Genomic DNA, 26,932 nt, shown 5'->3' with positions numbered 1-26,932 from the left:
GTTCGTCTAACAAGGTTAATCGTGCTAAGAAATCAACTTCAGCATTCTTTGCTCAAGGGATTTACTGGAAATCGACACTATTGAAGTGTTGTAGGAGTTCTTGGACGATCTCTAGATACTTCTGCATTCTTTCTTCCTTTGCTTCATAATCTTCTCTTACCTGGCCAATTACAAGTTGAGACGATGAAGGTCACGGCTTTGTTGTTTGTTGCTGGGAACTGTAATTTAACAGCGTACTTTAGGATTTCTCCTTCTAGTGATATGAAGACTACACTTGCTCCTCTAGCTTTCTTGGTGGTGAACCCATCTATTTGGGCCGTCTAGGTTGTCCTTTTAGGGCTCTTCTTCTTCTTAAGGGCAAGTGAACTCTGAAATTAAATCGGCCAAGACCTGGGCTTTGATTGCAACCCGAGGCCAATATTCTATATTGAACTGGCTAAGCTCTATGGCCCACTAGACAAGGCAACCTACTGCATCTATCTTGTTCATCGTCTTTCTTATTAGTCAGTCTGTCATGACAACGATGGGATGTGCCTGAAAGTAGTGGTGTAGTTTTCTAGAGGCGACTACTAGAGTGAAGGTGATCTTCTCTAACCTTGGGTAATTCGCTTCAGCTCCCTAGAATGCTTGGCTAGTACAGTACATCGGTCTTTACACATCCTCCTCTTCCTTGATCAGTGCCAAGCTTATTGTCATATTAGATACTGCCAAATAGAGATGCAACTTCTCTTATGTTACTGAAGGGCTTAACAATGGCGGCTGTGTTAGGTAGTCTTTTAGTTTCGTCAGGGCTTCTTCACATTCGTCAGTCCACTGAAAGGCCTTCTTCAAGATTTTAAAGATGGGTAAGCACTTGTCTGCCGCTTGAGTGACGAATCTATTCAAAGCTGCAAATTTTCCCATTAAGCTCTATACTTCATTTACTGTCTTTGGGGACTTTATCTCCATTATTACCTTCATCTTGTCTAGATTAGCCTCTATAACCCATTGAGATACCAAGAATTTCCCTGATGAAATAGCAAAAACACATTTTTTTGGGTTTAGCTTCATTTTATACTGACGTAGTGTGTCGAAGGTCTCCCTTAGGTCATCCAAGTGGTCTACTTCATCATTGCTCTTCACCAGCATATTATCTACATAAACTTCCACATTTCTTCCTATCTGATGAGAGAACATGCGATTCACTAACTTCTGATATGTGGCCCCTACATTCTTTAGTCCAAAAGGCATCACATTGTAACAGTATAACTCTTGGCTAGTGATGAATGTGGTCTTCTCTTGATCTTCTTCATCCATCATAATCTGATTGTAGCCGGAGAAGGCATCCATGAAACTTAAAAGCTTATGTCCGGCAGTTGAATCCACCAGTTGGTCAATCCTAAGTAAGGGAAAGCTATCCTTCAGGCATGCCTTGTTGAGATCTATGAAGTTAACACACATCCTCCATTTGCCATTTTTCTTCTTTACCATTACCACATTGGCGAGCCGCTCGAGGTAGAAAACTTCTCTTATGAAACCCGCTTCCAAGAGTTTCTCAACCTCTTCTGCCACTGCCTTATTGCGTTCAAGTGCAAATATTCTTTGTCTCTGCTGCACTAGTTTGCACTCTGGATTAACGTTGAGACGATGCTAGATGACTCCCCTGTCGATTCCTGGCATATCCTCGTGCTTCCAAGCGAAAACATCCTGGTTCTCTTTTTGGAAGTTTGTTATCTTCGTCTTCTCTACGATTGAAAGTGTTGATCCTATCTTCAAAACCTTGGATGGATCTCCAAGGACGATCTCAACCTCTTATGGCAATTCTGACAGTTTGAGAATTGGTTCAAGTTCGTCTATCATCCATGTATGATTTTCCCCTTATGTTAGGGTGGTTTGATAGCATTCCCTTGCAAGGACTTGGTATCCTCTAGTTTCCCCTATTTCGTGGGCTGTAGGGAATTTCACTTTTTGATAATAAGTCGATGTTGCTGCTTTCAATTGATTGTCCAAGGTGTTGGAAAAACACATGAAAATACGTGTTTGTATCTTATACAAAACATGCATAGTGGAAAATTAACGAATCTACTTCATTCGCAATTGATAACATGTACTATATAAGTTTCAGAATTTAAAAACAAGAAAGTGTACTTTGGTGCGGTGAAATTCAAAACCAAAGATTAGAAGTACTTGGGAATACTTTAATCTTCACTCCAATTACACTTAATGCCCAAGAAATGTGGTCTCTCAATCAATTTCTAAGGAGAGAATAGGAGAGTGTCTAACACTCACATACAAACTATTTCATTCCTTGTATGTTCTTAATGAAAACACTTATGAAAAGGACTTATAAAAATCTGTATGTTTATCTCCTTATATATAACTAATTATCTAATTGGGCTAGCCTTTTGGGCCAATCCAATTGGGCTTAGGTATGTGGCTTGAAGTGGGACCAAAAGGGACCAATAAGATACTAGCTCCAATAGGCCTTAGGCTTTTCTATCAACTCTTGACAAGTCCAAAGTTACTATTAACTATATTTAATACCACGATATAGATGTAGTTGCACTCTAGGCCTTATCTATAAATTATATCCGAAGATTTTATTATACATGCAACCCCTTTATAAAATATTCGTAGTAATACAAAGTTATAAATGTAGACTGTCACTTTAAAGATTACTACATCTTAATCCTTGAATACCCGGTTTAATTCTTTAAGTTATTCATCATATATTTATGAAATCCAATTTCATAAATATATACTTTAATAACTCCTTACTAAAGTGGTTGGGTCCAACTCTCTGAATAACTAAACCCATTAAACTTATCTTAAGGGAATATTTTATTTCTCCGTTAAGAGATTATGAATTTCATCTTAAGAATATATGTTCCATCAACACTAAATGCGGCTGCCCAACATACTAAGGTTTTGACCGTGATTAATAGATCTCACTCCTGATATATCAAAGCAACCTACATCTCATGATCAGGTCCATTATTCTCTCAGGAATTAAAGTTGATGTAAATAGAAGTCGTGAGATTTATTATTCATTTGACAGTCGTTAGAAGAATAATAAATCTCACAGCGGTTCAGTTCAATATGTCTTAACTCTTAAAACATATCAACATACCAACTAGAAATCTCTATTTCCATGATCAAGACAAATCATCTTAGTTGATATGTTATAGTCTTCGCAGATGAAACGCCCCATTTCATCACCGACTACAAACTACATTTTGAGTTTACAAGGAACTTGTGATTTACATCTTCTGTGACTAAATCACATAAATCACATACAATGCATCTCATGGACTAAAATAATGTCTCATTAGTTCATTTATAAATAGTCTCATATAATTAAACAATTTAATTATTTATGACAAGCCAATAAATTGGATTTTAGGGCATAAACCCCAACACAAGGATGACATTGTAAGTCGATGGGCAATCTTCCACGAGGAAATCAATCTCCTTGGTGACTTATGCTGGATAAGTGCTTGCAATTATGGTTAGTTTAACACCACCTCTGGGAATGACCCAATCCAACTCTCTGAATAACTAAACCCATTAAACTTATCTCAAGGGAATATTTTATTTCTCCGTTAAGAGATTATGAATTTCATCTTAAGAATATATGTTCCATCAACACTAAATGTGGCTACCCAACATACTAAGGTTTTGACCGTGATTAATAGATCTCACTCCTGATATATCAAAGCAACCTACATCTCATGATCAGGTCCATTATTCTTTCAGGATTTAGAGTTGATGTAAATAGAAGTCGTGAGATTTATTATTCATTTGACAGTCGTTAGGAGAATAATAAATCTCACAGCGGTCTAATTCAATATATCTTAACTCTTAAAACATATCAACATACCAACTAGAAATCTCTATTTCCATAATCAAGACAAATTATCTTAGTTGATATGTTATAGTCTTCGCAGATGAAACGCCTAATTTCATCACCGACTACAAACTACATTTTGAGTTTACAAGGAACTTGTGATTTACATCTTCTGTGACTAAATCACATACAATGCATCTCATGGACTAAAATAATGTCCCATTAGTTCATTTATAAATAGTCTCATATAATTAAACAATTTAATTATTTATAACAAGCCAATAAATTAGATTTTAGGGCATAAACCCCAACACAAGGATGACATTGTATGTCAATGGGCAATCTTCCACGAGGAAATCAATCTCCTTGGTGACTTATACTGGATAAGTGCTTGCAATTATGGTTAGTTTAACACCACCTCTAGGAATGACCCTGTCCTCAGTGAAACTTACTAATGGGGAAGTGAATGGTTGAAGCCTTTCCTTGTTTAGCTTCATCTGTTGGAAAACTGGTAGATAGATGATGTCTGCTGAGCTTCCATTATCTACTAACACCCGATGAATATTGAATTCTTCCATTTTGAGCATTATTACCAGCAGATTTTCATAAGGTTGTCTAATGCCGCAAGCGTCCCTTTCAAAAAAGATGATGTCCGATTTGCTGCATCTAGGTGTTTTTAAAGGTGGGAACTGTGAATGGACACTGTTCACTTCCCTTGCATACTCCTTTTTCAACAACTTGGAGGATCCTCCTACTATCAACCCTCCAAAGATCATCCTTATCTCTCTTATGGGGGTCTTTTTACCCCTCATCTCTAGTTCCCTGTCTTTCTCATCCTTCTGTTATCGTTTATACGACTCCGATTTTCGTACAAACTTCTGTATTTTCCCTTGAGGGATCAAGGTTTCTATTCAATCCTTCAGGTGTCTGCATTCGACGATGCGATGTCCGTGGTCCTTATGGAATCTACAGTACTTGCTCTTATCTCTTACTTCTATTGGAGCATAGATGGGTTTGGGCCATTACAGAGAAGCTTTGTCCTTTATCTGCATTAATACTTGCTTTATAGGCATCACTAGGGGAGTGAAGCTAGTAAACTTAGGCCTTCAATCTGGGAGGTTCCTCTTTTTGTCCAATGCATGTCCAGTGCTCTATGCTTCCTTCTTCTTGTTAGGGTTGTGACTGCTTCCTTCGTCTCGTTTCCTTTCGGTCGTCACTCCTTTAGGGTCACTACATCTTTTTCATTCATATACTTCTAGGCCTTATGAAGTAGCTTTGCTACCATTTTCGACTGACTCTCGGTGATTGAGAAGAAGAAACCCCCTGGTAGCAATCCTGCTTGGAAAGTCGTCAAGATGACTTGATCTTCCGCTTCATCCACCTACAGAAACTCTTTATTAAAGCGCGTCACATATTGCCTTAGCGATTCTCCCTCTGCTTGGTAGATGTTGAGAAGATGCTTGTTTGGCTTCTTGTGTCATTGTCCTCCAATGAAATGACGAATAAAACTCTTGCTAAGCTGCTTGACATTTGCAATAGTACATGAGGGTAGCTTGGCAAACCATACCCTAGTTGCGCCTTTCAGCATTGTTAGGAAGGCCCTGCACATTACTACGTTTGGGGTCATCTATAAAAGCATCAAATTCTTGAACGATTTGATGTGATCCAACGGATCTCTTGACCCATCAAACGACTCTAGCTAGAGAAGGCAGAACTTCGATGGGAGAAGACGATTCAACACCTCAATGGTGAATGGTGAATCCGTCCTCCAAATTATTCCGTCCAAGTTATCCACAACTCTATCTTTTACCTCATTCTTGAGCTCATCCATTTCCCTCCTCATGTTACGGAGCTCGATCTCCATTCTAGACAAGTTTTCTTCTGATGCTCTTGTCCTCTTATATTGGCCTGGTTATTTGATCTTTCCTCATTATGGTTTCCTTCGATCCTCCGGCGTTCTTCTTCATTCTAGTTTTTGACAATCCACTGTCGTTCTTCGTTCTGAGATTCAACAACTTTCCTTAGTTCTTTATTCTGGCAAGTCAATTCCTCCACATTGGTTGCTAGGGCTTGAATTTGTTGTGCGGCTTGTTTGGCATCCATCTCATGCTACGAGGTTCTCTTTTATCACTTAGGGAAGATAGCTTGAATGATTAGCGTTTCCCATAGATGGTGTCAAAAGCTGATGATGCGAAAAATCAACAATTGAGATCCTCATCTCAATGGATGGAAGATCACATGGTTTGGTCGTGTTTCCTATGCAAGCCTACAAGAAAGCCTTGGAAATAAATGGAACACACCATGTGGTGTTTGCCAAAAACACTCTGATGCTTAAGTTTTGTTTAAAAGAGAGAACGATTTGGAGTGATTTTTGGATGAGTATTTGTGTGTACCTTTGGATTATGTTTCTTCTTTCTTTTATAGTTGTTCCTTACCTTAATGAACAATGAATGCCTATATTTATGTTCAACGGCTAGTACATTATCAATGGGAGCTCTGAAGTGCACAACTCACTTGTTACCATTGCTCTGTCCGTTACGTTTCATCATCAATGCGCACAATAAATGCGTAATGCTTGCTTTGATCGTCATTAATGGCAATGACGATCCCATATTATTGTTTGACTCATCAACTTCTAATAATGTTATTTTTAGCTTTCCTTCACATTTTTTCATTCTTCAACTTACTAACTCTTTCTTACCGGTTTATTATGAAATTTTTTAATTCAAAAAATATAGTTGACTATAATAATAATAATAATCACACAGGTCATTTAGGAAATTCCACACGTTCACCAAAAGCTTGTCCTAAAAACTGAAAGTTGGATTAATGTTCATGCATACACGGGATGGGATTCTAACACAAACTCATTGAGAGCAAAGATTTATATACTGCCCTATATATATATATATATATATATATATATAATAGACGAAACTGAGAGAAAGTTGATTCCTACATTTAAGGACGTGTTGACAAATAAGATAACTGCCTATTTAAAATTCAGACACATGTACAGTTTTTTTAAAAATAATCGTACGTTACAATGCTTAGCTTTTTAAACCCTGCCACATCTGCAATTAAAAAAGTAATAAATTACATTGTTCCGTAACGTTACAATCCCGATTAAAAGCGATAAATTATAATGTTTCGCTCAGGTAAAACACTGTTGGAGCCCCCTTGGTATAAAAGGGTACTAACCGCTTAAAATAAAAACAAAAAACAAAAAACAAAGATGGCTACACGGAAAAAGGAGAGAGATCGGGAGAAAAGAAAGAGAAATAGAGAGACAGAGATAGAGAGAAGGGCGATGGAACAGAGAGAGGCCGAGAAAGAGAGAGGGTTCTTTTCGCTTCCTTTAATGGAGGCTCACTCCCATTAAACGTTTTTGACTCACTACGTTTATTTATATTAAAAAAAAAACTGCAAGCCCATTTTTCACTCTGACTTCCGCCTCTTCTTTCTTACTCCATAGCCGCACAAATCAGAATACCGTCTTCCAAACTCTGATTTTAACCTCTTCGCTGCAACTTCATAGGGACACAGAATCGAATACCGTTAAAGAAAATCGAAAAGGAAGCGAAAAAAAAAAAAAAGACTCTGTTACTGAAAGACTTAGTTCGTCCTCTGCCCACAAACAACGCCTCCGATGGGTTCTATTATTTCTCTGATTTTTTTGGGTAAATTAGATCTGTTATATGCTTTCAATTTTTTCAATTTGGTTCTAGATTTGGATTCAAAAATTAGGACTAAGGAAATCAGGTTTTAATATGTGACTATTCTTTTCTTAATTTTTTCGGTAATAGATTTTTTCAATTCGTCTATTTTGGAATTAAATCATTCAATTTCTTTCTCTCCAGAGATGAAGTGGAATCTTTCCACAATCTAGAGTCTCTAATTTCATCAAATCAAGGTACTGATTTCTTTTCCCCAAAATCGTAAAACAAACGCAGAGTGCAAATACCGCAATCAATATTAATTTTCCCTGAAACCTTATTAAAGACCACTATCAGGTTCCAATAAATTATAGATTGCGATTTGTATATATATTGTGATTGAAGTTATTTTAATTTAGGCTTAGGTTTGGGTATGACCTGTTAAGGTTTCTGATATTCTCATAATCTGTTTTCTTTTTCTTTTCTTTTTTTGTGTGCGTTGAAAATGTTGTTAGGTTGATCATCATATAAACATTTAATGCCTGCTGATTTTTTTTTATTGGTTCTAAGTTTGCATATAATTGTTATTATTATTTTAATACTTGATGCGTAGAATTAGAATATGGGTGAATTAGAAACTGAAATCATAGATTGATGGGGTTGGATCCGTAGTGGGTTTTGATCATTCAAATTTACTGTGTGCATCGGATTGTTATGTTGCTATCTGTGTTGTGATGTTCATACATGTATGTTTGTTGCTTTGATGGACTCAAAACCGCAAAGTGTGTATCATTAATTCCACTTTTAGTTGGTAGATAGATCACGTTCAATTTGAATGGTTCCCTTTGCTCAAAAGTCCATACCTTACATAAGATTCATTGGAACACCACTGTTTTTTTTTTTTTTTTTAATTTAAATTTAAGTTGTATTTTTATTTGCAGGTATAGAGAGTTGAATGTAAGAAAATTCCCAAAAAATCGCTTTGTAATTTATGCCCACCACAACATTTAGTTTAGTCCCTTGCAAACAACGGTTTCTTGCATCTATTATTTTATTTTTTGTATGTTTGCTGGAAATTTTTTTTTTTTTTTTTTTAAGGACATTGTAATAAATAACTAGATTTTGTGAGAATAGTTTCATATTTTTTAGCATACTCGAACAGCTGTCTCCCTCAATTACACAAACCCATCACTTTTTAGTTTTCACCTCCTCCTATTCTGCCTCTTCCTATTCTGCAAATCCATTGCTTTTCACCCATTAATAAATTTGTCAAGTTTTGTTTGCTTCTGCTATTTCTATCCATCCTCTTCCTTTCCTTTGTAAACAAAATAATTACCCATTTATTTCCTCTTCGTGTCTCTCCCTTCTCAAAATTCAATCAAAACCAACATCTTCCAACCCAAGCCCAAAGTCTCCAGCATCACTGCATGTTTGATTATTTGTAGAAAGTGATTCTCATTCAAAGCTTCCTTGGTGGGTTTGTATCGCCTTTATAAAAAAAATATATTTTACTTTTGTTTATTTGTATTTTTACCATTATTTTTGTTCTATATCTTTTTACCCACTTTATTGTAATAGGAAGATCATCTGTAATGTGCAAAAAACTATGAAAAAAACTATGTACATGTTATGTAATATCTTCTAGATTTCATCCTTGAGAACTTTTGTTCATATTCATTGTTCATAAATGAATAAATCGTTTAGATTTATCATGGTATGGGGGCGGGAAAAATGGAATCAAACATCACATATTAAGTCTAAAACTATCTGCTTTTGAGACAATGGGCCAAGTCACAACAATCTGCACAAACAAGACAGGCATCCTTACAAAAAATGAAAAGAAAGTAATATGATCAGAATCCGATATTTTATTTGGAGTGATTTTGATTTAGGTCTTTAACTTAAAAGTTATGTTTTCCGATTAGCTTTTCTGTTTGTGCATTAAATAGGATCAATTTTTTTTATATTTGTTTGGATTGGTTTCAGTTTAGGTCTTTATGTTATATTTGGTTATGATCAAGTTATTTGGGTTAAATTTGTTCATGTTTATCTATCTATGTTGTCTGGGTTAAAACATAGGGGAACGGATTTAAAGAACTTAAGCGAGTCTTAGTCTCTTTTGGACAATTTGAATGTCAAAATAGAGCAGGAGATTATTCTAAACAAAGTTATAAACAATACAAATCAAGTTGGAAGGAAAAAGTAAATTGAGAGTTTCCCCTTAATCCAAATCCTATAGAAGTAGTAACGTGAATCTCTGTGGAGGGAAGGCCTTTCAATTTCTTCAATTTTTTTTTATTCTGTTGAAGAATGAAAGAATAAGGTGATGAATTCAGAGGGGTATAGGTCATATTTTGTTAAGTTTTAGATGGACCATCGAAACTCCACCCGACTGTGGAATTCCCTTGCTGGAATTTGTTTGAGTAGGTTTTCTTTTTTGGTTATCTTTTCTATCAATTATGATTGAAATTTTAAATTTTATTTTGTGATGCTATCATAATTGCAAGTGGTTTCATAAATCATAATAACTTTATTAGCAAGTTTTCTTAAATGATAAATACGGGTCATTTGTAGGATGTGGTCATTTCGAAGGATATCCAATACCATTGAGTTTGTTTGGAAGATCTTAATGTTTAAGGCAGTTCTTATTGGTAATAAAATGACCATCATATTATTGAACCTGAAGTTATGCTGTCTTTGAGTCAGACTAACACATTTGATCCTTTAAAAACTAATTGCTATGAGAAGAATCATGACAAGCCTGAAAATCCTCCCTTCAAACTTTCCATTTTTCCTTTTCTTACATTGTTGCTGTGCTGATCTAAAAGTAGGCATTTGTAGTCTTTCAATTGCTATTAAAAGTATGAGGAAAATTATTAAAATATAACAAGATGCTAACTTTTGTTTTTTGCTTGACTTTGTGATTCATTAGATTGATTAGAAAAGCTTTGAGAAATTAAAAAGCTTTTGTTGGTTTTTGAAGTGGTGCTTCAGTTTCTCAACAGTTCTTGGTGGAACATATGCTTGGACAGGGAACCATATACTTTAGCATGGTTGGTCAAAAAGGCCAGTTTAACCTCTCCATATCATCGGAATATGATAAGAAATTTTAACTGGATGGATAAAAGCCTACAGGTGAGATATAAGGAAAAATCTATTGGTTTTTTATGGTAGTAAAGGTACTGAAAGAAAATTTCATGGATTTGCAGGATACTTCCACAGACCCTCGGTGCAGCAAGGTTGCTAGAGGCATTATTAATGTTGGGAATCCTATCTTCCATGCGTTAGAGAAGGGACTAAAGAGCAAAATAAGAAGGGTGTCTTAGGCTTGCCTAACAGCCATTGCATGGCTTGGATGTGAAATAACAAAGTGCCCAAATAGTATAAGATATTCTGCATGTGAGATCTTACTAAATGAAACTGAGCAATTTTTGCATCCTGGATTAGAGCTTAAAGGCAGGTTTCTAGCATGTCTTTGCATCTATAACTATGCTTCTGGCAAAGGTAATGCCTTTTACGTAAACATCTCTATGTAATAACCATTTTGCAGTATCACAAAGCACAAAAGATTTAAGATTCATCTCTATTATATATGCAAAGATCATTGACATGAATGAATACTCAATCAGCAGTTAGGACAATTCATGAAATTTTATGTAGGTTTTAAGCAAAAAAACTACACCATTAGTCTTCATAGCACTTTCTTTGAGTATTATAGAGAGAATTATTTTCCACATTACGCGAGAATTACATTTTGCTTATCACCACAGGAACAGACCTATCATTCTGTTAGATTCTGTATAGCATATACATCATATGCTATGGAAGCCAAAATGGAATAAGTTTATCCCCAATGTCCAAATACCCTGAATGAGAAAATTATGTTGAAATACTGTCTTGGACTAAGCTTTTAACTTAATAGATGTTGGATTCTCTCCAATAATCGGCTTCAAGGACACATGCTCCTTAATAGACTAAATTTGACTCTTCTTAGGAATTTTGTATTACAATGATATATTTTCCCCCACATGTTAATGCAAATCAGTCATCCTTGACTTATAAGACCTTTGGCTACTATTTGAGAAGAGCTACTAAATTAAATTAAAAGGTCAAGAAAACTTAATTTTCCCTTTGTATCTATTATTTATTTTGTAGCTCTTGAAGCATATGGGAATTCTAAGTGTTTTTGTGCTCTCAATTAGCAAATAGCTTGAGAAACTTTTTGAAAACAGACAAATTCAGGACTGAGTGAGTGTAGGTGCTATTGGTGTCCTTCAAAGTCTATTAACCAGTATAAGAAGTGTTGGCTTTAATAGGATTGATCCCAAAATTCTTTGTCAAATCAGGTACTATGCAAATATGACATCAAACTGCTAGGATGAACTTTTCACTTTACATTATATTTACATTTGAATTTTAAAGGTACTTCTATAGTCTATGCAAGGTAAGGAAAGGACTACATGCTTTTTCTTAATATCATGCATCTTGGAAATGTTTATTTTGTTAGTGAAAAAAAGGGCTTAGATGAGTAGTTGGGTAGTTTCAAGGTAAAGTTTAATATGACATATCAAGTCTTATGTCATTATGGAATCATTAGTCTTTCACCGTTGCTAAACCAAAGATTTTGTCATCCACTATCATGCACATTAAATTAAGCAAGTTTTATTTATGGTTTTTATTTTTATAATTAAAATTGTCTTATCAAAGTTAGTGCTGAATTTGATGTCTACATCTCTTTGATTTTTTTTTTTTTACTGTTAAACTTAGGCTCATGGGTTCAATTTCTTTAGCTGAAGAAGTATTAAGACGAAGGATGTGAAACGGACAACAATCTTGCTTCTCCACCAATTTGCTTCCAAGGAAGGATGATCGCACCATTCTGTTTAGCTGAATTTTTTTTTTTTCAATTGCTAGAAATATTTCTCTCCATCATAGTGGATGTTACAGTTTTAGTTGTTTAGAATAGACTTAAAAGAAAATCTATTTGTAAGACAATACATATTTTCATGGATAGCATACTGAGTGTTATATACATTTAAATTTGAAATTCATACAAAGTGTTATTTTTTAAAATTAATAAATTCAATTGCATTAGCTACATACTTAATTAACTTTATTTAAGTAAGACTTTTGAAACAAAATGTTTCTCCAAATATTTACCTAAAATTATTTGAATATATTTTCTTTCTCGGATTCTAATTATTTTTATGTACAAAAATTTATTTGTAGACTCTTACAAAATTTTCAATATTTTTATTTTTTATTTAGTTGAAAATAAATGTACTTTTTTTTCCCAAGAACTCAAAAATACATGTACTTATGTAATTCCTGTGCATTTGCACGGGTTTAAAAGCTAGTATATATAAAACCGAAGCCCCTGCTTGCTCCACATTTTTTCACATCAGCACAATATTTATAAATAAATAATAAATAAATAAAAACATGAACCAAGAAAAAAAAAAACATAAATGCAGATTTTCTAAAACCCTAACCCGATATATACACTCTGCCTTCTCTTTCTCCAAAATTCACGCAAGAGCTCCTTCTACCAACTCCCTCAACCCAAAGCTCCTCCTCTACCAGCTCCCCCAACCCAAAGCACGACAGAGCATCCAAAGAATCAAAACCCACCATACCCACCATTCCCACAAACCAACATATATCTCCTTCCTTAGACCCATAGCAAAGACCACTACCGCAAGCCACAAACCACCCAAATGCAAACGCCGTCCCATTTAACGTTGATCTCATCCAGCCCATCGAAACCAACCTAGCCAGCCCAGTCGGTGATGCAATTTATAGGTTTCATTCTTAATTTTTGTTCTTCGATTCACTTTTATTTAGATTTAATATTCCTGATTAATTTCTGCTTTTTTCTTTCCTTTCTCTTTAGTCTTTTCCTCCATTCGAATTAAGCATAAAGGTATGGTATACGTTTGCCTCTGTACTAAATTTCTGAATTTTTTTTAGTACATCTATTTGTCTATGTACATCTAATTTTTCTAATATTGTAGTGTTCTCTTTACATTTAAAGAACTCATGAAACTCAATTTGAATTGTAACTTATCATGTATAAATTTTTTTTTAAAAAAATTTTAATGTAGTTAATTTTTTGGTTTCAATTTCTTCCAACTCTCTCAGTTTCGTCTCTACGCTTTGCTTTGTAGTCCGTAGACTCAAGTTACAGAGAACACGTCATATTGAATTATATGTTCCCTCTCTCTTTTTTTTCTTTTTTTTTTTTTCCGTGTTCTCTAAAAATCAGTTTCATATGATATACAGATATGGAGAATTTTTTTAAATCTTCTTTAAAAAGTTATGTTTGCAAAACATTCATATACATCTTAGAAAAAATAAATTTGCTAAAATCTATGGGTATTCTTCATTTTGATTGTATGGGTTTGATTAAGATTTTATTGGGTGATTTGAGTGGTGCCAATGATTTTTTTTTTCAAGAAATACTATTTTACTACAGCTGAGAAAATTATCATTTACCAATTCATGGTTCAGTTAATAGAACGTAATTGTAACTTGTGAGTATTTAAAATTCATATTTTTGCATTAGATTCAGGTTTAGTTTGATTATGGATTTTTCACCCAAAAGAAGTAGATTTAAATGTTGTCTTCCTGAACATATATATCCAATATAAACAATGAAAATATGCATTACACTAAACTCAAGTAATTTATCTGGGTAGTTATTTACCCCGTAAAAAATCAAAATTTGATGATTTTTGATATGCATTCATTCATCTTATGCATTTAATTGTAGGAAAAGGAAACTGGGTAGCTGATTATTTCAAGAAACAATAAAGGATCCTTGAAGGTTGTTTGGGTATGCTCTCTTCTAATCACACAGCAAATATATGGTTTCTGTTTTAAATCAATAGTTTGATTGAAGGAACATGAGAGAGTTTGAACGTTAATGTTGATCATAATTTCTCTGTACTGATTCTGATGTTGGGTTTCTCCCAATTATGAATATTCATTGGTTAGAAAAGTAAGTGAACATGAGCAGAAACACATTTGGCATATACCACTAAATTAGTTATATCAGTTTTGCAAATGGAGGATCTTGATCCATTTAATGTAGTGCATAGTAGCTCAAAAAGCAGTTTATAAATAGAGGATCTTAATTTATTTCATTTTAGGTTCTTTACACCCAACTAAAAAGCTATGAATGTTTTTTTGCAGAAAAAATACAGCTTCATGGTTTATGTTTTGACTGTTTTAAGTTCAGACTTAGAATTGTTTGTATTTCTTAGGTTTCTTTTAGTTTGGATTTTTAAGCATGGATTGAGGTTGCAAATTCTTTTTAGTTTGAATGCTTTATGGTAATTGTAGGGGTATTGGGCCCAGTAATTTATGAAGGATGGCCCAACGAAGTCTTTTGGGCTAGAAACCCAAATCCGAAGACATCAAAATGATCTTGGAGTATCTAAATGCCCAAATACGTCCGAGGAGTAGATTTGTCCTCGGATTGTTAAGCCGAGGACATAGGAAGAGAAGTTTAGTGTCCCCGGGTTATGTTATAAAGAATCCTACGACTATGGGAATACACGGTACACGTGGAGGACAATAGAAAGAGCGGTGGAATATCTAAAGTAAAGCTGCTACCACCGCCCATACATTAAAAGCTCTGTAATTGATACGCTGACTGTATAGATGGAAGGATGGGACCTGAGCATGGAGCTTGGAACTTGGTCCCTAATCCCAGCGGGCTTTAGGGAAGAATGGATGGGACAAGTATCCGAAATCAGGATTGCAACCATAAAGTGGAAGATGATGAAGAGAAGGAAAGGAATATAAATAGAAGGGAAGACATACGAGGAAGGAGAAGGCTTTTTCAGGAAGAAAAAGAGCCAATAGTATATGATAATCAATATTTGTATCCAAACTTAAGGAAATACTATCATAAATTATCCTCGGATTTCGTCCGAGGAGTAATTCTCAGTCTTACTCTTGCAAACAATTCTTTAATTTGTCCCATTGGGCCCAAAGCCCGTTCTTTCCCTTATCGTCTAAACCATCCTTGAAATCTAGATTACAAACCCATCCTCTACAAGTTTATTGTAAAGAAAGGCCTTTCAAGCCCATCTACCTCCAGTCATAGTTTAGGAATTTGAATTGTGTCCTTACAATTGGCGCCGTCTGTGGGAATTTAGTCTTTAAGGAAGTTTAGGACATCATGGTAGGATCAGGACCACAACGCAGCGCGGAGTCCGTGGGCTCCCAGCGTGAGGATCACTACTTGCATCCTGATCACGGAGAGAACCGAGAAGGAAGTGTACATACTACACACACCATCAGAAGTGCAAGTCATTCGCAAGGAGGAAGCAGAGTTCCTTATGAAAGAAATGTCAGGGCCATGCAGAAGGAGATTGACGACCTAAAGAGGAGATTGCGTCAAGAAAGGCGAAGGGGAACTCCTCCAGTCTCTGACCCCTCTTCGGAAGGATCGGAGGATGACAATTACGGGCAGAGATCCAGAACTCCCCCAGGTGAATATTTCTCTTCCGAAGAAGACAATCTGCATGGGAGGCATGGCAGAGACTACCCCTCTAGGGGCTTGGGAAATGACGCAATGGGAAGAGCGTTACACCAAATCTCCAGGTCACCCTTCACGCGCAGATTGGAGGAAGGGAGGTTACCTCGGCGCTTCACACAACCGGCCTTCACTATTTACAATGGTCGGACGGATCCTGTAGAGCACATAAGCCATTTCAGCCAGAGAATGGCAGTGCATTCCAGGAATGAAACTTTGATATGCAAGATCTTTCCTTCTAGCTTGGGGCCCGTGGCCATAAGATGGTTTGACGGCTCCATTGATTCTTTCAAAGAGCTTACTAGAGCATTTGGTTCTCGCTTTATCACGTGTAGTAGAGTTCCTCGTCCATTGGATTCTTTATTATCCATGGCTATGAGGGAAGGGGAAACCCTGAAAACGTATTCGGACAGGTATTAGGAAATGTTCAACGAGATTGACGGAGACTTTGATGACGTAGCAATAAGGACCTTCAAGGTCGGCCTACCAACGGAGCATGACTTGAGGAAGTCCTTAACGAAGAAACCTGTCAGAAGCGTACGTCGACTGATGGATCGCATCGACGAGTACAAAAGGGTTGAGGAAGATCAGCAGCAGGGAAAAGGCAAGGCAAAGGTTATCCCACAAGAAATGAGGGATTTCAGGTCGGACAGATACAACAACAATAGGCCTGCAAGGGATTTTTCCAGGCAGGCTGGTCACATACCCCCACAAGTGGTCAACACCGTCTTCAGGGAGCCGGTGCAGCAGCTGTTGGAGAAAATAAGGCATGAGCCTTTTTTCAAATGGCCAAATAAAATGGCAAGGGACCCTTTGAGACGCAACCAAAATCTCCATTGCCATTATCACCAGGAGAGGGGTCATACCACCGAGGATTGTCGCACTTTGTGGAATCATTTGGAACAATTGGTTAAGGAGGGAAAGCTGAAGCAGTTCCTGTACCAACCTAATGGACGAGGAAACCAATCAGGAGTAGCAAACCACGACGGCCCTTCGTCGAGACCTCCTCTAGGTACTATCAATGTCATTTTTGCAGCACCTGGAAGGACTGGCTCAGCTCCTTTCAGGGTAATGTCAGTAGCTCGAACATTGGCCGAAGAGTCACGGGATCAGCCAAAGAGGATTAAGGCAAGCATCCTGCCAGTCCTAAGTTTCTCTGAAGAGGACAAGGTGGGGACCATCCAGCCTCATGATGACGCCTTAGTGGTAACCCTCAGAATAGGGAACTATGATGTAAAGAGGGTAATGGTTGATCAAGGCAGTGGCGCAGATATCATGTACCCTGACCTATTTAGAGGCTTGAATTTAAGAGTTGAAGATCTTATGGCATATGACTCACCCTTGATAAGCTTCGAAGGGAGAGCTGTCGTTCCGAAGGGACAAATTAGACTACCTGTGCAATAAGGTCCGGAGGTGGTAGACGTAGATTTCATCGTGGTCGATGCTTATTCTCCATATACGACTATTGTAGCGAGACCTTGGCTGCATGCGTTAGGGGCTGTTTCCTCAACCTTGCATGTCAAAGTCAAATTTCATTCTGGAGACCAGGTGGTGGAGTTACTTGGGAGTCAATCTGTGGCTCGACAGTGTGTCACGGCTGCAATTCTGCGTCGACCAGAACCAGACTCCTCGGCCTCGGCTAACGGAGAAGCATAGCAATCAAAGTCTCTTGCCGCAGCCAAGGTAGATGAAGCGGTATGTGAAGAATTGGAGAAAATTCTCATAGACGATGACCCTGAGAAGTTCTTTCAGGTTGGAGTTCAATTGCCACAGGAAGAAAAGACGGAGCTGATTTTATTTTTAAGGAAAAATATGGATGTATTTGCTTGGAATGCGTATGAGGCCCCTGGGGTTGATCCGAGCTTCATATGTCATCATTTAAAGGTCAATCCAACTGTAGTACCGAGGAGGCAACCACCTCGGAGGTCCTCCAAAGAACATTCTGAAGCCGTAAAAGAGGAAGTGCTCAAACTCAAGAAGGCAGGTGCTATCAAAGAAGTGTTTTATCCTGAATGGTTAGCCCATACGGTGGTGGTGAAAAAGAAGAATGGGAAGTGGAGAGTTTGTGTAGACTTCACAGATTTAAACAAAGCTTGGCCGAAGGACTCATTCCCAATGCCTCGGATTGATCAATTGGTTGACGCTACTGTTGGACATCCTCGGATGAGTTTTCTTGATGCTTTCCAAGGTTATCACCAGATACCTTTAGCCGTTGAGGACCAGGAGAAGACTGCATTCGTCACTCCTACGGGAAATTATCATTATAAGGTAATGCCCTTTGGTTTGAAAAACGCAGGGGCTACCTACCAAAGGATGATGACGAGAATGTTTGAGACACAGCTAGGAAAAACTATTGAGGTATACGTGGACGATATGGTGGTAAAGAGTGAAGAAGTTTCTGCACATCTGGAAGATCTGAGCAACACTTTTCAGAAGCTAAGAGAGTATAAATTGCGGCTCAATGCCTCTAAATGCTCTTTTGGTGTGGGATCGGGCAAGTTTCTAGGATATATGGTGACTCACCGGGGAATTGAAGTGAATCCTGCTCAGGTTAAGGCAATAAACAGCTTACACCCACCTCGGAATCCTAAAGAAGTGCAGAGGCTAACAGGTATGACTGCTGCTCTCAACCGATTTATATCTCGGTCCGCATACAGATGCAGACCTTTCTTTCAATTATTGAATAAATGGAAGGGTTTTGAATGGACCGAGGAGTGCGCGGTGGCTTTCCAACAGCTTAAAGAATATCTCTCGCGACCGCCAGTTATGTCTCGACCAGAAGTTGATGAAATTCTGTTTGCATATATTGCAGTGGCTAACCATGCAGTTAGTTTGGTTCTTATCCGAGATGACAATAATATCCAGAGACCGGTTTATTATGTAAGCAAATCTCTGCATGAGGCCGAGCTGAGTTATTTGCCACTGGAGAAAGCTATCTTGGCGGTGGTACATGCTACACGAAGACTTCCCCATTACTTCCAATCTCATACGGTTGTTGTTCTTACACAACTCCCTCTTAAATTGATTCTGCGAAGTGCAGATTATATGGGAAGAATTGCCAAATGGGGAACTGTCCTAGGAGCTTTCGATATCAAATATATGCCTCGCACCTCTATAAAGGGACAGGTCATCGCGGACCTTGTGGCGGAATTTGCTGAGCCTTCGTTAGAAGACTATCAAGAAGGCATGGGTAAAAAGTCAGTAGGCATGATTTCGTGCGAAGGGCCTCCATTATGGAAAATCCATGTTGATGGAGCAGCAAATCAGAGGGGATCTGGTATAGGACTAGTTTTGATATCCCCAGAAGGAATTACTTTTGAGAAATCTTTGAGATTAGGATTCTCGGCCACCAACAACGAAGCAGAGTATGAGGCCGTCCTCGCCGGGATGAACATGGTTCATAAAATGGGAGGAAAGATGGTGCAAATGTTCTCAGATTCACTGTTGGTGGTAGGCCAAGTAGAAGGGAAGCTAGAAGCAAGGGATTCCAGAATACGAGAATACCTAACCCAGGTCAGGTATATGCAATCTAAATTTGAGTCTTTTTTACTATTACATGTATCTAGATGTGGCAATACCCATGCCGACTCATTAGCCACGCTCGCAACGTCCTCGGCACAAAGTCTACCACAAGTTATCCTTGTTGAAGATCTGTTGAAACCCACTGGGACGGATGGTAACTCCACTCAAATTCTTCAAATTAGGACAGGGCCTAGTTGGATGGATCAAATAGTAACATTTCTCAGAAATGACATCCTGCCTGGAGAAAAAGCTGAAGCAGATAAAGTTCGCAGGAAAGCCACTCGTTTCTGGTTATCCGAGGACCAGAAATTGTACAAACGTTCCTTTTCGGGACCATATTTGTTATGTATGCACCCCGAGGCAACGGAGCTACTTTTGGAAGAGTTACACGAAGGGATTTGCGGAAGTCACACAGGGGGAAGGTCCTTAGCTCACAGAGCCCTTACTCAGGGCTATTGGTAGCCAAATATGCAGAGGGAGGCGCAAGATTATGCAAAGAAGTGTGACCATTGTCAAAGATTCGCTCCAATATACAACAACCAGGGGGAGTCCTGAATCCTCTGTCTAGCCCTTGGCCTTTTGCTCAATGGGGCTTGGACATTGTTGGACCCTTCCCCAAAGCAACAGGAAACAGACGGTGGCTCCTCGTGGGAACAGATTATTTCACCAAATGGGTTGAAGCCGAGCCATTATCAAATATCAGAGACATGGAAGCAAAAAAGTTTGTATGGAAGAATATCGTTACCAGGTTCGGCATCCCTCATACTCTCATTTCAGATAATGGTTTACAATTTGATAGTAAAGCCTTTCAGAAATACTGCTGTGATCTGGGCATCACGAATAGATATTCCACTCCGGCTTATCCCCAAGGAAATGGGCAAGCCGAGGCTGTCAACAAAGTAATAGTGAGCGGACTCAAAAAGAGGTTGGGTGACGCCAAGGGGAGGTGGGTGGAAGAACTGCCACATGTCTTGTGGACGTATCGAACTACACCATGAAGATCCACAGGTGAAACACCCTTCACCATGACTTATGGAGCCGAGGCAGTAATACCCTTAGAAACTGGGTTCCCAACCCTGAAGAAAAGCTCCTTCATTCCAGATAGCAATGATGATCTATTAATGAGAAACTTAGACTTAGTTGAGGAACGACGAGAAAACGCCATGGTTCAACTAGCTTATTATCAACATAAGCTCAAGCAGGGGTATGATTCTCATGTGAAACTTCGACCTCTTGGACCTGGTGACTTAGTATTAAGGAAAGTTTTGGGCACGACGAAGAATCCTGCGTGGGGAAAATTGGGGCCCAACTGGGAAGGACCTTATCGTATTACTTCGGTCGCAGGAATAGGGGCCTACAATCTGGAAGATTTGGACGAACGTGTTGTACAACGTCCCTAGAATGTAAATAATCTACGAAGGTACTATTACTAAATAAAAGGCACTTCGGCCGTTTTTTGTTGTAAACTACATTACGTTCATTATCTTCGTTCGTCTAAATTGATATTCTTTACTAAAGTGTTAAACAGAACCAAAGTTACGTCTGGTCCTCGGATCATCTACTTTGGGAAAATTAACATTTCAATCTGTTCGTCTAAGTATCAAGCTGAAGCTTGGTATGCCTGGATCCTCGGACCACATACCTCGTCTAAATTGATATTCTTTACTAAAGTGTTAAACAGAACCTAAGTTACGTCTGGTCCTCGGATCATCTACTTTGGGAAAATTAACATTTCAATCTGTTCGTCTAAGTATCAAGCTGAAGCTTGGTATGCCTGGATCCTCGGACCACATACCTCGTCTAAATTGATATTCTTTACTAAGTGTTAAACAGAACCTAAGTTACGTCTGGTCCTCGGATCATCTACTTTGGGAAAATTAACATTTCAATCTGTTCGTCTAAATATCAAGCTGAAGCTTGGTATGCCTGGATCCTCGGACCACATACCTCGTCTAAATTGATATTCTTTACTAAGTGTTAAACAGAACCTAGTTACGTCTGGTCCTCAGATCATCTACTTTGGGAAAATTAACATTTCAATCTGTTCGTCTAAGTATCAAGCTGAAGCTTGGTATGCCTGGATCCTCGGACCACATACCTCGTCTAAATTGATATTCTTTACTAAAGTGTTAAACAGAACCTAAGTTACGTCTGGTCCTCGGATCATCTACTTTGGGAAAATTAACATTTCAATCTGTTCATCTAAGTATCAAGCTGAAGCTTGGTATGCCTGGATCCTCGGACCACATACCTCGTCTAAATTGATATTCTTTACTAAAGTGTTAAACAGAACCTAAGTTACGTCTGGTCCTCGGATCATCTACTTTGGAAAAATTAACATTTCAATCTGTTCGTCTAAGTATCAAGTTGAAGCTTGGTATGCCTGGATCCTCGGACCACATACCTCGTCTAAACTGACATTCTTTACCAAGTGTTAAACAAAACCTTAGTTAAGCCTGGTCCACGGATCATTTACTTGGGAAGAATTAACATTTCTTTTCTTTTTGTCAAAACATCAAATCTTTGCATACCTAAGTCAAAAGACCATATGCCTTATTTTTACATAGTTCAAATAGAGATCCAAAATGAAGAATCAATTACTTAAATGCATCACTTAATGCAGTTCCCGGCTTATTAGACCTTCCTGGAGTATCAATTTCAATTCAGGTTATTGCTATTAACTTTAGTAAAGAGCATAAAGATGGTACTTTTGGAGTAATATGATCAAAACAAAGCAAAAAAGTAAGAATCATCTAAACAAGGAAAACAACATTCGTACTTGTATTAGATTCCAATAGTACTTTTGCAATTACACTTAGAAATTACACTTAGAAATAAAATAAAAAAGAGAAAGGCAACAAGCAAAAACTATGGAGAAGCAGTCACTGTTTCAGCTTAATCTTCAGAGGGCCTTTGGGGTCTTGAGGAGATGGAAGCTGAACCGAGGACTCAACGGCAATTCCTTTGCCTTTGGGATCATCTATCAAAGTTATTGGATTAGCTTGATCACCCAACTCATCCTTTGAAGATTCCTGAAGGTCACTTGAGGGCTATACGTCTTCAAGTGCCTTTTCTTGTGCTGGATCAACTTGTTTAAGAGCATCTTCAGGAAGAGTTAAGTCTTCAGCCAAATCACCTCCCTTATCCTCAGATGATCCCTGGGCAGCTTCTTGGGCAGTTTCAGGAGTGGTAGAAGCTCGAATTGCAGGAGGATAGTAGACATTTTCTGCTTTCCAAAGAGTGGAAGAGGCTTCAACCCTAGCTTGGGAAAGTGCCTCATTCCACACTTGAAGGCAGTAGTGCCTACACACCTCGGGAACCTGAGCCTTGAAGGTTTCCGTTATCTCCTTCACACCTATATCGTAACCTTCCTGTTCAGCTCGGTCCCTTGAGATCTCGGCCTCTTCCTTTGCTTTTTCAGCTCTTTCCTTCTCCTCAAGGGCTTCCTCTTTGCCCTTAATGGCCTCCTCTTTGATCCTTTCAGACTCGATCAAGTCTTTCTTGAGGTCCTCAATTAGCCTCCGTGCTGCAAAGAGGTTGTCCTCGGCTTGGCGGAGCATTAATCTCTAGTCCTCGGCCTGTTTAGTTGTCGTTTTTAAGTCAGCCTCTAAACCTGCCTTCTCACTCTCTGCCTTAACCAACTTGGCCGAGACCTCCTGCAACTTCTTCTTCTGAAGGTCCGAAATCTTCTGGGCGGTTTCACGCCTTGACTCCTCGGCCTTCAGGGATTTATAGGAGTTGATGGCAATCTCTTCTGCCCTATGGGCAGATTGAACGGCCTGAGAAGGAAGATACAAGACTTATACATACATATAAAAAACAACAAAATATAGCAAAAGTTTAGAGAACAAAACTTACCATTGCAAGCTCCTTCTTCAAAATCATGAAAACGTTATGGTCCCTTTTTCTTCTAAGTTCACCCATGTCCTCAGGGAGCAAAAGCGCCTGCTCCAATGCGTCTGCGACGCATGCAGCTGTCCCCTCATCGGAATTTCTGATGGACGCATCCAAGGTGATAGCCTGGTCATCCATGGACATATCAGGAAGCCACAAAGGGGCGCGCACGGCCATCTGTTGTTCGATCCTCTTTTTCGACCTGGTCTGCACGGCCCGGGCCTGCTTACTACCCCTTTCAATCTCGGGCTCCTTGGGAAGAGAACCCTTCCCTGCCTCCACCACTTCTTTTCCTTTTGACTGATCCCTTTTCCTTTTAAGGTCAGCTGTGTTAGTGCGTTGGGTCTGGGAAGGAGGGGGAGGAGGAGGGAGCCTAGTTTCAGGGCCTTTGTCAGCACCCTTTTCTTGAGTCCGAGGACGCACCTCTTTAGGAGGTTCTTGGACTCTAGGGCCTTTGTCAGCGCCCTCGAGGACATCTTTTAGGCTGGGCTTAATCTTACGTTGAATGCCCATATTGTCAGGTTCTTGAGTAGTAGCCTTTGAGATTTGTGTAGAGGTGCCGAGGATGGGAGTTGAATCTTCAGGAGAGTAGGGTTGATTAAAAACCTCAAACTCGTCCTCGGAATCTGATACCTCAACTATTTCTTCTTCTTCTTCCTTTACGGTAGGGTGGGAAGACGCAGCTTCACCAGAGATTGATTGTGTGGAGAAAGGGACTGTGGGAATCCCAACTAGAACGAATTGTGGTGGTTGGATTGGTTGGGTGACCAAAGTGCCTTGAGGAATGGTAGTCCCGTCCGGTAGCAAGAAACCTTCAACGGCAACGCTAATCCGAGGAAGGCGAGGATCGTGGGCTTTGATCACGCACTTCAGCGCCTGAAAAGCTTTGGATATCGGAGTGTAGCCGAGGATCAGATGAGCCGCTCGGAGTTGGCCGTCAGTATGCACGAAAACCTCAGCTTGTAGGATCCTATCCAACCGTCCGAAATCAACAAGATTAGGATAACGATCCGCGACGTGTGGATCTGTAGAGTTATCCAAGTAAAAGAGGGTAAGAATAAGTAAAAAGACAAAGGATAATAGTATGTAAAAGAAACTTCACCTGGAGTCCCTTCCCTTGTCGGACAGGGGAGGCCGTCGTGCCAATTTCCTAATACGATCAGGAAGTCATTTTTTAGGCCCTTATTTGATTCAGGCAGACATTGAATTAGCCTAACTTCTGGGTATCTAGATTTTAGGTAATATTCGTCTTTTTTGCTTAGGTAATGGAGGTTATAAACCCAGTTCACGTCGTGGTGAGTGAGCCCTAGGTTCATCTTCTCATTTAAGGCATCTATGGAACCTAGGATCCTAAAGACATTTGGGGCGCACTGGGTGGGAGCTAATCTGAAAGCCCTAAGATAATCCCTAGTCACGGTTCCTATGGGAATTTTCATTCCCCCTTCGATGAACGCAATCATCGGGATTACAACTTCCCCTGTTTTTCTTTTTGTATAATATTCTTCCTCGTTACAGTACCTAATAGATACATCCGAGGGGATTTTGTACTTAACCTTAAACTGCTCTATTTTTTCGTTTGAATCCACCAGGGACGCAAATCTACTCATCTTTGAATAAAGGGGGGTGTGAAGAAAACTAACAAAGAACTACGCCGAGGATGAAAGATACAGAGAAAAAGAGAAGATGGGAAGGAAAAGAAACAAAAGAAACAAAAAGCTGATAAGGAGGGAAAAGAGTATTAAAGAACTTACTTTTAAAAAAGAAGAAAGCACGGTCACCTCGGACAGGGTACTTGATAGAAAGAGAAAGTATGGGGAGATGGAAAGTGTGGCAGGTACGTTATGAGGTTACTGTAGTGTGAAGAATTTTGAAGAAAATTAGTATTTATATATCAAAAGGAGTTTTGAAGCGGGCGAATTCCCGCCTCAACACAGGGATCGCTCTCGACCGTTGGATATGTGTCACATCATTGAAACGTGGGGGACATAGAGGCGCCAATAATTAATTCGGGGGCGTTTCGCATACCGAAGCATCGGGAACACGCGATGGGTAATTCAGAAGTTATTTCCGTCAGCAATATTGCCAAGATTCTGCAGGGTAAAAAGGTATTTTAAGTCGAGATCCTATTTTCCTCCCGAGGTAAAAAAATAAAGAATCTCGAGGGGCTATTGTAGGGGTATTGGGCCCAGTAATTTATGAAGGATGGCCCAACGAAGTCTTTTAGGCTTCTCCACCAATTTGCTTCCAAGGAAGGATGATCGCACCATTCTGTTTAGCTGAATTTTTTTTTTTTCAATTGCTAGAAATATTTCTCTCCATCATAGTGGATGTTACAGTTTTAGTTGTTTAGAATAGACTTAAAAGAAAATCTATTTGTAAGACAATACATATTTTCATGGATAGCATACTGAGTGTTATATACATTTAAATTTGAAATTCATACAAAGTGTTATTTTTTAAAATTAATAAATTCAATTGCATTAGCTACATACTTAATTAACTTTATTTAAGTAAGACTTTTGAAACAAAATGTTTCTCCAAATATTTACCTAAAATTATTTGAATATATTTTCTTTCTCGGATTCTAATTATTTTTATGTACAAAAATTTATTTGTAGACTCTTACAAAATTTTCAATATTTTTATTTTTTATTTAGTTGAAAATAAATGTACTTTTTTTTCCCAAGAACTCAAAAATACATGTACTTATGTAATTCCTGTGCATTTGCACGGGTTTAAAAGCTAGTATATATAAAACCGAAGCCCCTGCTTGCTCCACATTTTTTCACATCAGCACAATATTTATAAATAAATAATAAATAAATAAAAACATGAACCAAGAAAAAAAAAAACATAAATGCAGATTTTCTAAAACCCTAACCCGATATATACACTCTGCCTTCTCTTTCTCCAAAATTCACGCAAGAGCTCCTTCTACCAACTCCCTCAACCCAAAGCTCCTCCTCTACCAGCTCCCCCAACCCAAAGCACGACAGAGCATCCAAAGAATCAAAACCCACCATACCCACCATTCCCACAAACCAACATATATCTCCTTCCTCAGACCCATAGCAAAGACCACTACCGCAAGCCACAAACCACCCAAATGCAAACGCCGTCCCATTTAACGTTGATCTCATCCAGCCCATCGAAACCAACCTAGCCAGCCCAGTCGGTGATGCAATTTATAGGTTTCATTCTTAATTTTTGTTCTTCGATTCACTTTTATTTAGATTCAATATTCCTGATTAATTTCTGCTTTTTTCTTTCCTTTCTCTTTAGTCTTTTCCTCCATTCGAATTAAGCTTAAAGGTATGGTATACGTTTGCCTCTGTACTAAATTTCTGAATTTTTTTTAGAACATCTATTTGTCTATGTACATCTAATTTTTCTAATATTGTAGTGTTCTCTTTACATTTAAAGAACTCATGAAACTCAATTTGAATTGTAACTTATCATGTATAAATTTTTTTAAAAAAAAATTTTAAT

General features: G+C 38.3%; 1 long non-coding RNA gene across 2 annotated transcripts; it reads left to right on the top strand.

The window, feature by feature from the left end:
• The first annotated feature begins 7,039 nt into the window (after positions 1-7,039).
• Positions 7,040-12,538, top strand: LOC142608583 (uncharacterized). Of its 2 annotated transcripts, none has more exons than XR_012839547.1 (5): positions 7,040-7,506; positions 7,687-7,739; positions 10,466-10,617; positions 10,692-10,986; positions 12,250-12,538. It is a non-coding gene; the product is annotated as an uncharacterized LOC142608583 (long non-coding RNA). The 2 variants fall into 2 exon arrangements; XR_012839546.1 differs by having other exon boundaries at positions 10,415-10,617.
• Positions 12,539-26,932: the final 14,394 nt, after the last annotated feature.

Source organism: Castanea sativa, chromosome 9, assembly GCF_040712315.1.
Source record: "Castanea sativa cultivar Marrone di Chiusa Pesio chromosome 9, ASM4071231v1".
Taxonomy (NCBI): Eukaryota; Viridiplantae; Streptophyta; class Magnoliopsida; order Fagales; family Fagaceae; genus Castanea; species Castanea sativa.
This window is presented reverse-complemented; position numbering and strand designations above follow the sequence as displayed.